Genomic DNA, 16467 nt, shown 5'->3' with positions numbered 1-16467 from the left:
AAACCAACTGGAGCAAGAGAAACACTCAGAGCTCCTGCAGAATGAAGGGTTTAACCCTCTCCCTGCAGAGCAGCTTCAGCCCCTGCTGTGCCCTGGGATGGATTTCACATCCTCAGGTGGGTAAACCCAGGGACAACCATGCTGGGAAAAAGAGAAAAAACCCAAAACCCCACCCAGGGTCTGTTAAGAGCAGCGTTGGGTACCTAAACAAAGAGGGAACTGACCTTGGGAAGGAAGATTTTGCTGCAAGTGCTGCTGGAATAAAAGATCATTTTCGTATCTATTCAGCTTCAGTGTGTCAGCCAGATGACAAATTTTTGAGCTGTACTTTATGGGAAAAAAAGACAAAATTTAAGTATCAAAGTGAGGTAATTTATAACATGGAAGCATCTCAAAAGATACAGGAAAGATAAAAGTGTTATGAATAAAACTCTTAATAGCAATACTTAAGCATAGTAAGAGAGCCAGTGAGTCATTGTGGGGACACAGACACGGGAGTGTCTCCTAAAATGGATCCATTTCAAGAGCACAGGCTCCTGGAGATGTTTAGAAATCACATTTTGCATCTTATTCCTTGATAATGCTCAAATCTGAGGACAATAACCCAGCTCCCAGTGCTGTGCTCTCCCTGCTGCTGCCTTTTCATTTCACAGCCCCAGCCAGCAGCATTCCTTGGAGTTTGATTCCTCCTCTGCAGACATTATTTTCACAGCAATAATCCACATTTTTCATTTGCAACATCAGTTACTGATGAGGGAATATAACCAAAAATTAGCATGTGTGAAGGGGAATTTCAGTTTTCCTTCTATTTGTTTGCTTTTAATTTCTCAGGCATTTGTCAGGAGAGAAGATTGCTGAGGGGGAACAGTTTTTTCCTGTTGTGCAGGGGTTTTGAAGGGGGTTCCTTTTGAGTTCTGCAATTTTCACCCTTTGAATCAGCACAGCCATAATTTGATGTCCAGAGTCCCTCTGCTTTATTTCCACCTCAGATGACTTGAATTGGAGATGCCACCAAGTTTGGGTTGAGTGCTGCCAGAAGAACAAACACTGGCATCATGAGGAGCCCCAAGGAGGGTGAAAGGTCCTTTTAAACCTTTTTTGAACTAATTTTAACACTTAAAACCAAATCTTGTCCTTTTAGGGCTTTTATTGAAAAGTGAGAGGATATTCAGAGAGAAAATGAGCCTGAGATCAACCAAATAAATTAATCAGAGGGAGAAGTTATTGAGGTTGTGGAGTGTGTAAATATTCAGTGAAAGTTTTCCAAGCTCCTTGAAGCTGAAATTCCAGGGAACCATCTGCTCCTGGAATCTGTATAACCTGGGATCAGGGGGGGATGAATCTCCTAAGGGCTGAATTCTTGGGGGAAGCAGAGCCAGGTAACCATGACCAACAATTTGCCAGCCTGGAAATCTCTGGATTATCAGCACAAATAGTGAGGATTTGGGATGTGCAGGGCAGAGCTGATTACAAAACTCACTTTAAATGGATGCTAAAACAGGGAGAGACACAGCCTGGCTGGCACTCAAAATTTAAATAGAGCATAAAAAGCTGTTACTTTATTATTTCACGAGGAACTAAAGGAAAGTAATCAAGAATACTTGTACACAACTTATTGTAGTAAAAAAAAAAAAAAAAATAAAGAGGGACTGTAATTCAGATTTTGGAATCCAGCAGCTTTATGAACTAAAGCAGCAATAAATCCAAAAATAACAAAATGAAATAGAATTTAGGAAGCTATTTAAGGACAATTTGAATTAAACAGTGTATTAGAGAGCATTTGAGTGAATTTATGTATTTTTGTATCACTCCAGCTCTTGGTTGGGTATAAACAGCAGGATAAAATAGGCAAGTTTAACTCCTGGAAATCACAATTACTGGATTTTATAATGGCAATTTCTATTTACAGTGCTCACTGCTCAAAGCTGAAATTGTGGCAGCTCTGTCTATTTGAAACCTGTTTACTACCAGACACATTTCCTGAAGGTTTTTACTCACTCAGTGTCCCATAAACACACCCCACAAGGATGGCCCCAAGGCTTCCCCAGGACAGAGTTTGCTCCAGATCCAGGGGGATATTTTCCATCCCTGCCTCTGGTTCAATTCAGAGCAGGAATATTTTGTATAATAATTATTATTTCATAGAAGAGGTGTAGAGTGGTTCAGCAAAAGGAACCACTTTCATTTCCTCCACTCCTGGAGGAATGTGTGAGCTGGAATCTCAAAATTCCTGGAGATTTCATCCCCACAAAGAAAGGGATGAGAAAATCCCCATGGAATTGGGGTGTTGGTCACTCATTAGAGAGAGAGCAAGGGAAGGAATGCAGGGAAGGACAAAGCAGAGGGAAAGGGAATTTCAGTGTTCCTTGACCACCAGGACAGTTAATTCTCAAAAGAAACAGATCAGAGAATCATAAAATTAAATTAAAGTTGGAAAAGACCTCCAAGATCAAGCCCAGCTTTGACTGATCACCACCCTGCCCTAAGCCAGACTGAAAACTTGCAGCCTCTGGAACATTTCCAGGGATGGAGATTCCATCACTTCCCTGGGCAGCCTCTTCCAAAGCTTAAACACTCTTCCAGTGCAAAAAAATCTTCCTAAATATCCAGCCTGAACTTCCCCTGACACAGCAGGGAATTTCCCATTGTCCAGATTTTTTTTTTTTCTAATTGTCCCAGATTTCCTGGGAAAAGAGGCTGGGCCTCTCCCCACCCCAACCTCCTTTCAGGGAGGAATGGAAAGAATAGAATAGAATAGAATAGAATAGAATAGAATAGAATAGAATAGAATAGAATAGAATAGAATAGAATAGAATAGAATAGAATAGAATAGAATAGAATAGAATAGAATAGAATAGAATAGAATAGAATAGAATAGAATAGAATAGAATAGAATAGAATAGAATAGAAATATAGAATAGAATAGAATATTTGTACATTAACTTTTAATTAGTGAAAAAAACCATGAAGTTTAAGCATCAAGATTTCCTCCTCCATGAGAATAAAAAGATTTATCAGAGCTGTTATTGAACTGAAATTGCAAAATGCCTTTAAGTAAAAGCTGTGTGTGGCCCTGACCTCAGGTCAGAGGTGACTTGGAACAGAAAGGGTTGAACTGCAAAAACTTTATAAAAGCATCACCTCAAAGCAAGGAGGGCATCACCAGAGCACTGCTTCACTCCCACATTTTCACTGGAAAGCTTTCCAGAGACAAACAGGCAGGAAGAGAGGGAGGGGTTGGGATGTCTTGCACCTCTGGCAGCAGAGGAAGGTGTGAGACATCAAAGCAAACCCTCCTCTGATGGTGCTGGTGCAGCCCACACCTCCTCTGACATCTGCAATTAGTGTCTGGAGGTGCCAGGGAGGGAGGACTCTCCTTTGTGAGAGACAACAAAGAGCCCAGAGATGTTTCTGCCTGGCCTTGATGTACTTTGGGTTTTGAAAGCAAACACAAGAGTTAAATACAGCACTGGGAATAGACTGGGGAAGGGGGAGGCTGTGCAGAGCTGGAGCCAAAGGAGTGAAAGAGAGACTGAGAAATTTATTTTGTGCTTTGATTTTTTCCCCCCTCCCTCTCTCAGTGGTTTTTAACCTGTTCCTGCCACATCTCCATGGTTCTGGTGGTTCCCACATCCATCACCTGCCTGAGGCAGCTCTGCTCCTTCCCCAGGTGAAGGCTGGGGGCATTTCCCTGTGGACACTGCAAAAATCCAACCTGGATTTTTCCCAAGCTGTTGGCTTTCTCAGACCTTTCCCAAACTGGGGTTTTTTCTCAGAAATAAATGAAAGAAAAAACAACACAAATAAACACCTGGTGTTGACACTGAGCTGTGTGAGTGTCTCCTGATATTTTGCACAAAGCATGATTTCAAAGAGGTGTTGCCTTCTTGGACCAGTGACTTTTTTCTACTTTGTTTTACACCATTTATCTTATATAAATACCACAGCTTTTCAATAAATCACTTTTTCCTGCTGCTCAGAAGTCGTGTGTGTGTGTTGCTGCATTATTCACCGTTCCTGATTAAACAGAGACATTCCCCAAACTCCCTTTTCCAGAGGGATCCCTGCTGCTCCCTCCCAGCAGGGTCAGGACCTTTCTCTGTGGGTTTGACATTGAAAGGAGCAAGCAGAATTGCCCAAAACTCTTCTGCACTTCTGGATTTTACAGCATATCATGGGACTGGCTGAAACTGTAGTGACAGCAAATGTTTGTCACACACAACCAAAATAAAAGAACCCTAAAAAACCCACAGAGAACCAACAGTTGTCAGATGAATTTCTCTCCCATTCCTCAGCCAGAAATTGTCTCAGAGCAATTCCAGGGCCACCAGCAGCATCAGTCTGCTCTTTCCTCCAGCAATCTTATGTTTCATACCCAGATTTGTCTTGTCTAAAGATTTAGAAGTAAAAATGGACATGAAGCTTCCTCAATTTGTTATTTTTGCAGAAAGAAAGTTAATATTCTTCCCTGTGAGTATTAAAGGTGTGTCATCCTCTACTTTCAAGCAGTGAGAAAATAGAAAATAAAAAAAATGAAATGAGGAGAAAAAAAATTTAGGATGAATAATAGGAGAAACTTCCATTTCCCAAGAGGCAGATACAATAAACTTTGAAATAACAAATTGGTCAAAACACCAGAAATAAACTACTCCTGCCCTGGCAGGAGATGGACTTGTGGCAGAGTAGTTTTTATCCATCCCCAGCTTTAGATTGCACCAATAGGAGGAGAAGAGGGTATGGATATCAAAGGAAATTGCTTTAGGGAATTCAGGCTCACCATTGGCTCTCTGTCCTCAGGGATGTGTTATGAAATGGAAAACAACACCTTGAGCTGCTACAATGGCAAAATGAAGAGAAATTCCTATTTGGGAGATGATGCTTGTGAGAGAGGAGGAGACTATAAGAGAAGAAAATCAGATTTTCCCAGCTAGAAACGGCTCTGGTGTGGCTGGGCCAGCAGGAACCTGGGACAGGCAAAAAAAAAATAATCTTTGTTTAAGGATTAATTTCCACCTTTCAGCAGCACAGGGCTCCCAACAGTAGGAAGAGGGAGATTTTTTGAAAGGAAGATTTACCCTCATGATGTCCCAGAAAGGGAACTGAGGCTTCTTAAAAGAGAAGGATCCTCTCTAAGTGCCCCTGTATCCATTAATCCATTTCTGTTGCAGGATTGTCATTAGAATACTGGGATATTTATTTTATACAGAAAATCAAAACAAGGAGACTTCTAAGAGTTTACTGAGGAAAAAAAATAAATAAAAATAAATTAAAAAAACTCGGTTTTCCTGGAGGGGAAAAGCAATGTTAAAGTGCATCCTAAAATATGCTGGTGTTTGGAGAAATGCAGAAAATCACTGTGGACATGTTCTGAACATCTTTGGGGTGCTCTGTTTTCCCTCTCTGTCTCGGAGTTAGTTTGTACACCCTGGGGAGAGATCTTAGGGAGGACACGAATTTTCCCAGATTTCCAATCAAATCTCACAACACCAACACCTTTGCAACAGCAGCCAGGTCCCCTTGCTGTGTCAGCATGTTTCCCCACGTCTGTGTTCCTGGGGAAAGTGGCAGAGCAGCAGGAACAACCCATCCTGCAAAAAGAAAACCAAGGAAAATGTTGCTTTTCCTCCTAATCCCCCTGATTTTAAGGAGCAGAGCTCCCACAGACAGCAGCAGCTTCAAAGGGAATTTCCCAAAGTCAGAAACCTCAAAGTTAAAGAACCCACCAGAGAGGAAATGTATTTTTAGCACTTTACAGATGGATCATTTCGTTTAGAATATCCCTTTCTGAAACACTGCTGGGATTTCTCCTAAGAAGTGAAGTCACTTGGGCATCCAGGGAATTTCACATCAATAAAACAAGTCATGCCTCTCCTGCAACTTTTATGACTGCAACCACCTCCTTTCCCCTTCTTCTTTATTCCTTTCTGCTCCTCCAGCTCTGTAATTGCTTTGGAAGGGAAAAATGAAGATTATTGAGGTGTGAGCTCCACAGACTGCTCCTCCAATATTCCTGATGCTGGGATCTCCACTCCAAAGAATATTCTTTGGAAGGGTCAATGGTGTCAACTTCCCAGACTTTTAACCAAAAGAGGGCAGGGATGGATGGGATTTTGGGAAGGAATTCCTGGCTGGGAGGGTGGGGATGGATGGGATGGGATTCCCAGAGCAGCTGTGGCTGTCCTGGATCTCTGGAAGTGCCCAAGGCCAGGCTGGACATTGGGATTGGAGCAGCCTGGGGTGGTGGGAGGTGTCCCAGGGTGGTTTTTAATGTCCCTCCATCCAACCCAAACCATTCCATCAGCTCACGTGGGCTGGGATCAATCCCTCACCAGATCCCCTGAAACCCCTCCATCCCCTTCCCTGCTGGGATGAGAGAGAGGATAAAAGCACAGAGCTCACACAGGGCTGTGGTTTGGGGACTCCTGCCAAGAGCTGAGGCTGCTCCAGGATCCCAAACCCACCCCAAACCCCTCCTGGGCAGGGTCACCTCACAACAGCAGCAGAGCTGCTCAGATCCCCGACCTTCAGGTGAATTATTTGGGTTTAAACCCCTTTTTGCAGATCCAGGATCAATTTTTGAGCTCAGAATTCAATACCTCCCAATGCTGAATTTCTTGTTTTCCAAGCCCACAAGGCTCAAACCTGCAGCTCATATTCCAGGTGCTCATTCTGTTTGATGAGTTTTGTACATCCCCAAATTGTTTTTTTTTTTTTTTCCCATCCTGTTGCCTGTGAAGCTGAACTTTTCCATTAACATCATCCCAAATAGAAATCCTCTATTTTAAGGTGATATACATTTATATAAATAGGGAAATATTAGAAGCAAATTTGTTCAGCACATTAAAATCCTGCTCTTAGCAGTCAGAGGTAATCAGTTTGTCATTCCACAAAAATCCAATGTGCCTGGAATGCAGCAGTTATTCCATTTCCTCCTTTTCCCATATAAAAAACCATTCTGGGATCATGCATGAAATCTCCTGGTACAAGTGATGGGATTCTTCCAAGCATTACATGGCATTTCAAGAAGCATTAAACTCTTACCCTCCCATTTTTACTTTTTACATGTTTCATCAAAATCCTGATTTAGAATGAAGCACTGAACAACAGGGTTCTAACAAAAGAAAGTTTTCAAAAATAGGTGGTGAAAAATCCAAAGTATGAGACATAAACCCCAAAAAGTGTGAAATATTGATTGTATTTTAAAACTATGGAGCAATGAGGCAGTAATTCACAATTAAATACCACATTTAGCATGCTGGGTGTTCAGAATACAACTCAATAATATAATTCATTAATAACTCAATAATATAATAACCTAGATTCCAGGGAAATTAATGTTAATATTCAGCCTGTTTATTAATGGCTAAAAATGAGGCTGCTATAAATTTGCACTGTGGTAGTCAGTAATGATGCATTACTCTTATTATTTCCCACTTAAAAATTCATTTTTCTGTGCATTGTACCTGAAGTTCCCAGAGGTACAGTTCTGTCCTCAAATATATGGGAAGAAATTTCTGGCAAAATAAACCAAACTAAACAAATTACCAAGGAAAGCCACCAATCTTTGCTGTGCTCTGAATTCACACTCTGCACTGATTTGTTTCAGGAAGGAATTATTGCCAGAGCTGTTCATCATTTCCACGTGAACCAATTATTCAAAAATAATTCTGTTTCTGCTCCCACCTCCCAAAGCCTCACTTGGCCCAAACTGGGGATAAAATTCCCAAAAAAGTCCTTTGGAAAACATTTTATTAAAGGGTTTAAATCTCTGTTTCTGTTTTATATCCTCACAACTGCCAAAAAGAGATTTCACTCCTGGCTGGAATCTGGTTTCATGGGAATCACTAAGGTGGGAAAAACCCTCTAAGATCATCAAGTGACCCAAAATGCCAAAGCCACCACCACCCCATGTCCCAAAAAACCACATTTCCAAATTTTCAACCCCTCCAGGGATGGGGGTTCCATCACTACCCTGAGCAGCCGTGCCAGGACTTGAGAATTTTCCCTGAAAAAAAAAAAAAAAAAAAAAAATACAAATTCCTGCAGGAATTTTTTCCTGAAATTCAATCTCAACCTCCCCACGTGGGAATTTTTGCCTCCACAGCTTGTGGCTGCTGTGATATTTGTGGGTGTGGAATCTGTGTTTTGGTCTGAGAGGAGCAACTGTTGAGTTTTTTCCTGCAGCTCTCCCTGCCCACTCCCATCCAACTGCAAACATTGACTCACCCACCCCAGCTGAGGGCTCAGAGAAATCCCATAAAACATCCCACTGATGTAAAGGCAGCAGCCAGGAGAAAATTCACACCCAGTGTTTTTTATAAAAAATAAAATGTATTTTATATGTTTTATATTGTAAAATTTCTTTTATAAAATAAAAATTACAATTATTATAGGTTTTATATCATTATTATATATAATTATTATTTAATTATTTGAAAATAATAAAAATAATAAAATAATAAAGAATTCTTTACATTACATTCTCATTAATACTGAAATTATTATTTAGTTTTTTTAAAAAAATTTAGTTTTAAAAAAAATTTTATTTTTTGTCTGTTGGAGAGGAAGGGATATTTTGAGAGGGCAGGGAGGGATAATTTGGATTTAGTTTTTCTACACCTGATGTTTGCTAAATAATGAACTTCTGGTGGTTTATTCTTATTTTTCCCTAAATTTTGGAGATGAATTGTCCTCTTAAACTCCTGAAAGGTGCAGTGGGAATTAAAAGCACAGGTGCAGAACTGAAGGAAATATTCCATGGCACCAGCAGGGAACCACTGCAAATTTCAGTATGTGTCCATTTAATAAAATGGAAATTTCAGCAAAAACTCCTTTTTGAACCAAGCAGGGTGATCACCTCCCCTCCCATTCCTTGTCTGCATCAGATCAGGAACTGCCACAAACAATTCTGAATTAAGAAAACAGTTTGAATTTTACACCTTGGGCATTTTGGAATAGAAAGGACCCAAAAATGCTCATTCCCAAATCACCTGGTGCCCTCCAACTCCTGGGAATTCAAACCTTTCCTGTTGCACTGTTAGTTTTACATTTTGTGCATTTATTCCTTAGGCAGGAATTGAAATGGAACCTGAAAGGAGAATTTTTGCCCTCTATTTTGATTCATTCCATCAAAACACAAAAACCAGGGGCTGCAGGGAAATACCTGTAATCACCCAAATGAGCAAGTGCCACAATATGAGATTCTGGGTGCAAAATGCTCCAAGTGGAGTAAATCCTAAATTGGATTTTGTACAGAGACATTAAGTTAAATAAAATCTGCCAGTAAGAGCACTTTTTCCATTATTATGTTGTGCCCTGAAATTACAGGAAATGAAAAAAATACAAGGATATCAAGAAGTACAATTTAAAAGCTAATATCAACTAAAGGTCTGGCTTATTTTGCTTGATCCAAAATGAAATTTGAAGAGCTGGCTGTAAGGATAAACACAATTAATTATTTCAGCCATTAGGAATTAAATCTTTACCTTTGTTTTTAATCCAAGTTTCTTCCTGCCCCAGTCCCCTCCAGTTTTTTCTTCCCAAAATAAAAGAGGTTTTCATGGAAATCCAGTTATTCCCAGAGCCAGGTCCTGTGGCCTCCTGAGCAGAACAAAGGAAAATGGAACAAACAGAAAATTTGGGAAAAGTTGGGATCACAGCTGAGACAGCACATACAGGGAAGGGAAAACTTCCAAGGAATTTTTTTTTTAGGTGTATGTGGGGGTCACAGCAACCTCAAAACACAAACCAAGAGAAAAGGAAAGGAAAAGATTTTGTTTGATCTATGGCAGCTCTTGTTTTGTCACAGCACAACAATTCCTGGCCTCTTTCTGATAAAACACTCCAAAGAGAGAAAAATACATGCAACAACTGTTGAAAAGAGAGAGAAAAAAATAGAAAAGAGAAGTTTATTTGTCTTAACACAACAGAATATAACAGAAAGATGTTTGAATGTAGAATCTGAAGAAGGAATAGAAATGATAGCAAATTTTGATATAGAAAAAAAAGAATAACTGAGCTGGTATTACTGGGTAACTAAGAAGGCAAAAAGTGAATTGGAATGACTGAGCAATGGATAAATCCATCTCAAATAAAAGATGTTTTTACCAAGCAGAAAGATTTTCACAGACAAAATGCCATGTTGCAAGTAGTGAAAAGATCTCAGAACTGCAAGAAAACTGAAAAACAACTTCTGGTTTGTAACAGACTTTTTGTGATTGGAAATAGTAACATGAATAACATAATGTTAGTAGCTGTGATAGACTACAGGTGATAGTAAAGGGGTTGATTGGTTGTCAGGTTTTAAGATTATCAACAATAAAAAGTATTTAATGATTTGTAACAGAAATAGAGAACGTTTTCAGACAAACCCACAGCTAAAAGGTCGTGGGCAGGGCTCTTGTCACCCAACCTGAGAATTGCATCATTTGGACACAATAAATTGCATTTTAAAGAGCTCATCTGGAGCTCCACATCCTCATTTCAGCTCTCACACTCTCCTTACATCTGATATTTCTGCAGCACCTGGGCTGAGCCCCCACAATTTCTGCAGCAGAAATCCCAATTCCCACTCAGATTCCCCTTTCACAGCCTCAAACAAACCCCCTGGATTATTCCTCTGCAGGAATTCCCCTCCTTTCCACCCCACCCCTCCCTTTCTTCTGCACTGGGGGAAGTAGAACCCAAATTTTACATTTTTATTGCCAAAAATTCTTTTTCCTTTGCTGAGAGTGTCACTCCCAACTCCCTGCAGTTGGCAATATCCACATTTTTCAATCAGGGCAAACAAGAATTTGTACAAGGAATGGCTCCTGATAAATAACCAAGCACAATTCCAAAGATAATTATATTTTCCCCCTGCCATTTCTCACGTGGTGTGAAGGTGAGCATGTAAACCAGATGTTTTGGGCTAAAAAAAAAAGCAAATTTCTAAACTCATGACCCAGCAAAAGTCTCTTCTGGGTGTCTCAGGAGCTGGAGGAACATCCTGCATGATTTATAGCAGCAGGCACAGCCCAACAAACAGAACTTTAGACAAGAAAACAGGGTACTGCTCATTTAATATAATTATTATTTATTCATACCTATGCAAGATTCACAAGTGTTTCTCCATCTACTCAAAATAACAACTCTAACTGCTCCATATTTTGATTTTTTTTTTTTTCAAATTCAGGCATGCATTAAATTCAGTTTGGTTTTGGAAATCAAGGAGGGGAGAAGGCAAACAGATAAACAGGCTCTGATTGTGCTTGGCCAATGATTTTTTTCCTCTTTTTTTATTTTTTTCTTTTGCCAGCACAGTTCTGTCTCTTATTTAGGCCACTTAAAGAATTTGATTTTATTTTTTTCAGGACATTTTAAAGAATGGAAGCAATTTTCAGCAATCATAACAAATTGAATTTGGGATTTGAAGAGTTTCAGGTCTTAATCATACAAAACCAAACACACATGAATAATTTGTGTTTTAAATCACTGGAGATCACCATCTCCACCTCATCAGGTGAGAAATCAGTTTGGAAGTGAAAAGTTTTAAGGAATTGTGGTGGCCACCATCCAATGTGTCCAGGAGAGTTCATGGATTTACAAGAGTTAAGCAGAAGCTGGCCCTGAGGAATAATTTTTTATTATTATTTTTTCTAACCCACAGAACTATTTTTTGAAGATTACACAAATATGTGCAACCAAAAAGAGAGGTGATCACAAAGGAAATCTGTGGAATTAACAATAGATGCAATTTCAAATCACTGACAAATATTATTTGTAAATCCTAGAAAAAACAACTCCACCCAATTAACAGAGAAACTGAGCTTAAAGAATTTTCTAAAGTAAAATTAAAAGTTTCCAAGTGACAAGCAGCTCTTACTTAATCAAAATCTGAGTCTTGCATGATAGAGGGAAGGCAAAGACTCTGCCAGGGCACAGCCAGAGGTTGTGTTTGATTTCCTCCCCCATATTACAGAAATTGCAGCCCAGCAGAGCTTTGTCCATCCTGGCAATTGAAGGGGATTGAAACAGACCCTGATCTCATTCTCATCACGTGTTCTGATACTCACAAAACTCCAATTCCTGCCTGGAACATCAAACCCACCAAGGAGGAGTGACCTCAGAGCTGGGCAGACCAGGATGTGGATATTTGATTTGATTTCAGACAATAATCTGAGAGACAAATGTCAAAAGGGAGTTTTGATGGGAGGAATAATTTTTACCCATCATTTTAATATATTTCTTTTTTTTGTTTTAATGCCTAAAACCTAACTGTATTCAAAACATTTTTATTCTTTTAAGGCTACACAACAGTTCTGCCCACAAAAGACAAGAAATGCACCTTAATTTTCAAGAAACACAAGGCCACAGAGAAGATTATATCCCTTATTTTCTAGAGCAATGTCTCAATTCCAGAAGAGATGCAGCCCTGCACAATTTAGCAAATATCCCAGAAACTCTGTCCCCTATTCTCTGATTTCTGATTTTATCCAAATGGGGCAGGGAACAGCTTCCCAATAATTAAACCACACCAAATTTTGAGGTTTTAAGATCTGTTTTCCACTCCTCAGAGAAGATGAAGTGTTGCCTCATTTCTCTGGCTCCAGAAAAGGGATGATGAGCTGAATCCAAACATCTTTTATCAGAAAAGGGATGATGAGTTGAATCCAAACATCTTTTATCAGCTGAGCCCTGGCAGCTGCACCAACAAAGGTCATTGAGGAGCATCTGACAATAACACCAATAGTGGGACAATAAAATTCAGGTGTGCTCCTGCATGAATGACTGACACATGGAAGGGTCAAAATGATTCTTTTTATGCAGCTAAATATTTGCCTTGGCCCTTTAGGCTCCTCTCCCTGAGCCTGCTGATGTCCCAAAGAAGTGACAAGCCCTCAGAATCCCTGGTTTGCTGTGCTGGAAATGCAGGATACAGTGAGTAATCCATACTTTAAAGGAGCATTTCAGACAATGTGCACAGAACTGGAAAATCCAGAGGAGGGTTTTATGCTTTCCTCTGGTTCTGCTGCCTTGTGCCTGACTGTGTTTATAGCAAATTTCAAGAGTTTAGGAAGCCAGAGAGCACAAAACCAAACAAATTGCATTCAGGGCATCATTTTTCATCATTCCCAAGCCCCTCTGAAAGTTCAGGCAGATTTGTTCCCAAATTCAGGAGCATCACACTCTGCTAAATGTACCACAGTGAGTTGATTGAGCTGGGAGGAGACACCACCATGAAATTTCTCCCACAATTTTATATCCTTTCCAAAACACAGGATGTCTTTGAATGGCAACTCAGAGATTCAGTGGAATAAATCAGATTAATCCCTTTGGAAAGGCATCTCAACAGCAAAGGCTCTCAGTTTTTTTAGAGATTGGATGGGCAAGGGGCAGGTGAAGCTCCACTTGCCATTATTTCATTGTTCAGATTAAGTTTTCAAATCCTCCAAGGTGATAAAATACTTAGATTTGTCTCATTACACAATATAAACCCTCTGATTCCATCCCCTCACTCAGGCAGAGTGATATTCCCAAGGGATCTGCTGGGATACAGGACAAAACCACCCAAATTTTTAATCCATTGATTGAAAGTCCTTGGAATTTGGTTGGCAAAAAATAGGAGACAAGAGGTCAAGGAGAACATAATCAGTGGCAGAAGTTTTAGTGTATATCCATTTCCTTTCCCTTATTCAAAAATCTGAAAAAAAAATGAACAAAGCCACCAAGAGAAAACTCCACATAATAATCAAGTTTTTATAACAGCTGCTCCCTTGGGTATAATACCAGGAATGTGTAAAACGACCCAAAATTCCACCAAAATTAAGGAACATTCACTCAACCCAGTCAAAATCACAAGAAAATGATCTGAACAAGAGCTGTCACTGAGAAACAAATCACAGCCAGTGTTTGAAATGCAGCTTTGCCTGATGCTGACAGATAAACTCTGGGGTTTGAAACACTTCTAGTCTACATTTATAAAGAGCACAGTGGCATTTTCCATATTTGCTTCACCAAGTCTCTAGGGAGGGCTCAGGATGAAGCACAAAAACTTTGAGAAGAGACTGAAAATAGCAGCTGAAGGCACTGTCAGATCTCAGCTTGCTGTGCCTCAGCAAAGCATTTTTCATTTCAAGTTTAAATCTGATTTTTTTTCAAGGGCTGATCTTAAACAGCAACGTTCAACCCCAGCCACTGCAAGGAATGGCTTTGGGAAAAGCCAATTTTTATATTCAGTGTGAGAAATCACAGCTCAAAAAGAGCAAAAAATACCCAGACACGAGGCAGGACTTACTGATTGTTATGTTTGGAAGCCAGGTGAGCAAAACCATGCAGAATTGTCCACAAGATCTGCTCAGGAGATTTTAGAACTCATGGAAATCTCCTTTTCCATTTTTGTCAGCTAACCAGAGGAGAAATCCCACCACAGGATCAATTCCCATCCCTGGATTAGCTCTAGAAACGTGATCTCTTTGCTTTCTCATCCAAATAAACATCTTTTTTTTTTTTTTGTTTAGAAAAAAATGATAAATTGGGTACAAAATCCCTACACACCTGCAATAGATATAACCAGGATTGATCCAATGGGGATCTCTCCCAAATGTTCCTCAAGATTGTGGTGGAGAGTTTAAATGAAGTATCAGGAGAAATTTCTGCACTCCAAGGTGGCTCAGGCATGGAGCAGGTGGAATGTCCATCCCTGGAATTGTTCAGGGTTTGGGGCTGAACTGAGCTTGGCTTTCGAGCCCTTTTTCAACCTGTATCCCAAAAAAAAAATCCTGGTGCAGGTGGAAATCACAAGGCAGGACGTTGAGGCAGCTCCTGGAAGAGATGGATGAGACCAGAAAATGAGGAAAAAGAAGATTTCTCCTGACTTTTTATGATCCCAAGAATACTTGCTCCTCCAAGATTCAAGGGTGGGTTTTACACACTGGGATTCCAAATCTGTTCCCAACCTAAATCTGGGAAATTTCCCACAAGGAAAGGATTCCCAAAGATTCCCATCCTTGATTCAATTCTTCTTTTGCTGATTCCTAAAATATGGAAAACAACAAGGACAAGAGATCACCCTTCTTTGTACTACAGACACCACTAAAAATCAATTTTTTAGTTGTTTCAGATTCCAACAGCTCCTGTCATAGATTCCCAAATTCCCAAATAACAATTGAGGTTTTATTCCCTTCCTCTAATTTAAAGCCACTTAACCCTTTGTTTGTTTTTTCCAAGCAGCACTAAAATAGGCAAAAATCCCTGTTTGGTTTTGTACCCAGCACTGTCAAATCATTTTTTTCCTTTCCAAATCCATTAACTCTTTGCTAACCTTAATAATTAATAAAAATCCAATTTAACTTGGATTTTTCACCATTTCATGTATTTCTGCAGATCAAGCCAACAAGTTTTCTTGTTCAGCCAAGAAAACCAGAATTAACTTATAAAATCTGCCTCTTATTATTTTTGCCCCTGAATAATTTTATTTTATATAATTTATTTTATAAAACCTTCCTCTTTTTGCTCCGAAATTTTACAAAATCTCCCTATTTTTGTTCCTAAATCTTATCAAATCTGCTCCTTTTTTTGGTCCTGTTGTTTAGCACTTCCCTTAACTCATTAAAAACCCACTTCAACCCAGTCATGCTGGAACAAAACTGCAGGCTGAGAAACCTTCACTGTGCAGAAAAAATGATCCCTTCATCCCAAACTTGTTCTGTCTTTCAGCAGTTTTGGAATCAATAATGTTCTTTAAGCACCTCTGACACTTAGCAGTGCACAACTGAAAGCTTGGCTGAATACAGCAAATCAATGAGGCAGAACAAAAAGAAAAAACAGATTTTCAAGTGTTCCAAACATGCTTTTGGTGCAGAGAAACCATTCCAAAATAATGGGGTTTGTTTTTTATAATCAACCCAAATGGATATTTAAGGAGAGTTGAATCATATATTAATATTTTCTGTGAGTAATTCGAAATAAATGGCTTTAATATGAAAAATATGAAATATTGCTTGGATTTACTTGGTCGTGGTGGTGATTTTCTTCCTCAATTCCTTTTTTTGTTTGTTTGTTTGTTTAGGTATTCTAATATTTATATTTTTTAACCTTTCCTTCATTATTGTCAATGAAAAAGACATTAATTACTTGTCCAGATCAAGGTTTAATTGACATAAATGTGGCCCTACCTCAGTTCTCTGTGGTTGACACCACATTCCTCATGAATATTCCATGTTTTACCTGGAGTTGGCTTGAAAACATGGAGCTCAAAATTAAAAAATGCAGAGAAAATATTGTACAAAGAATGTAATCCTGATCTGGTGAATGGAGCAGATTCTCCTCTCAGAATTAATAATAATAATAACAATCATAATACTGATAGTAGAAGAACAATAAAATAATAATGAAAAATAGGAAAAATTATTAATAAAATGAAATACAATAATAATAATATTTTTTAAAACAACAGCATTGGGTCCAAATAAAACCCACCAGCATTTT

This window comes from Erithacus rubecula (assembly GCF_903797595.1).
Source record: "Erithacus rubecula genome assembly, chromosome: 11".
In the NCBI taxonomy this organism is placed as follows: Eukaryota; Metazoa; Chordata; class Aves; order Passeriformes; family Muscicapidae; genus Erithacus; species Erithacus rubecula.
The sequence above is the reverse complement of the archived record's forward strand: the minus strand, read 5'-3'. Positions refer to the sequence as shown.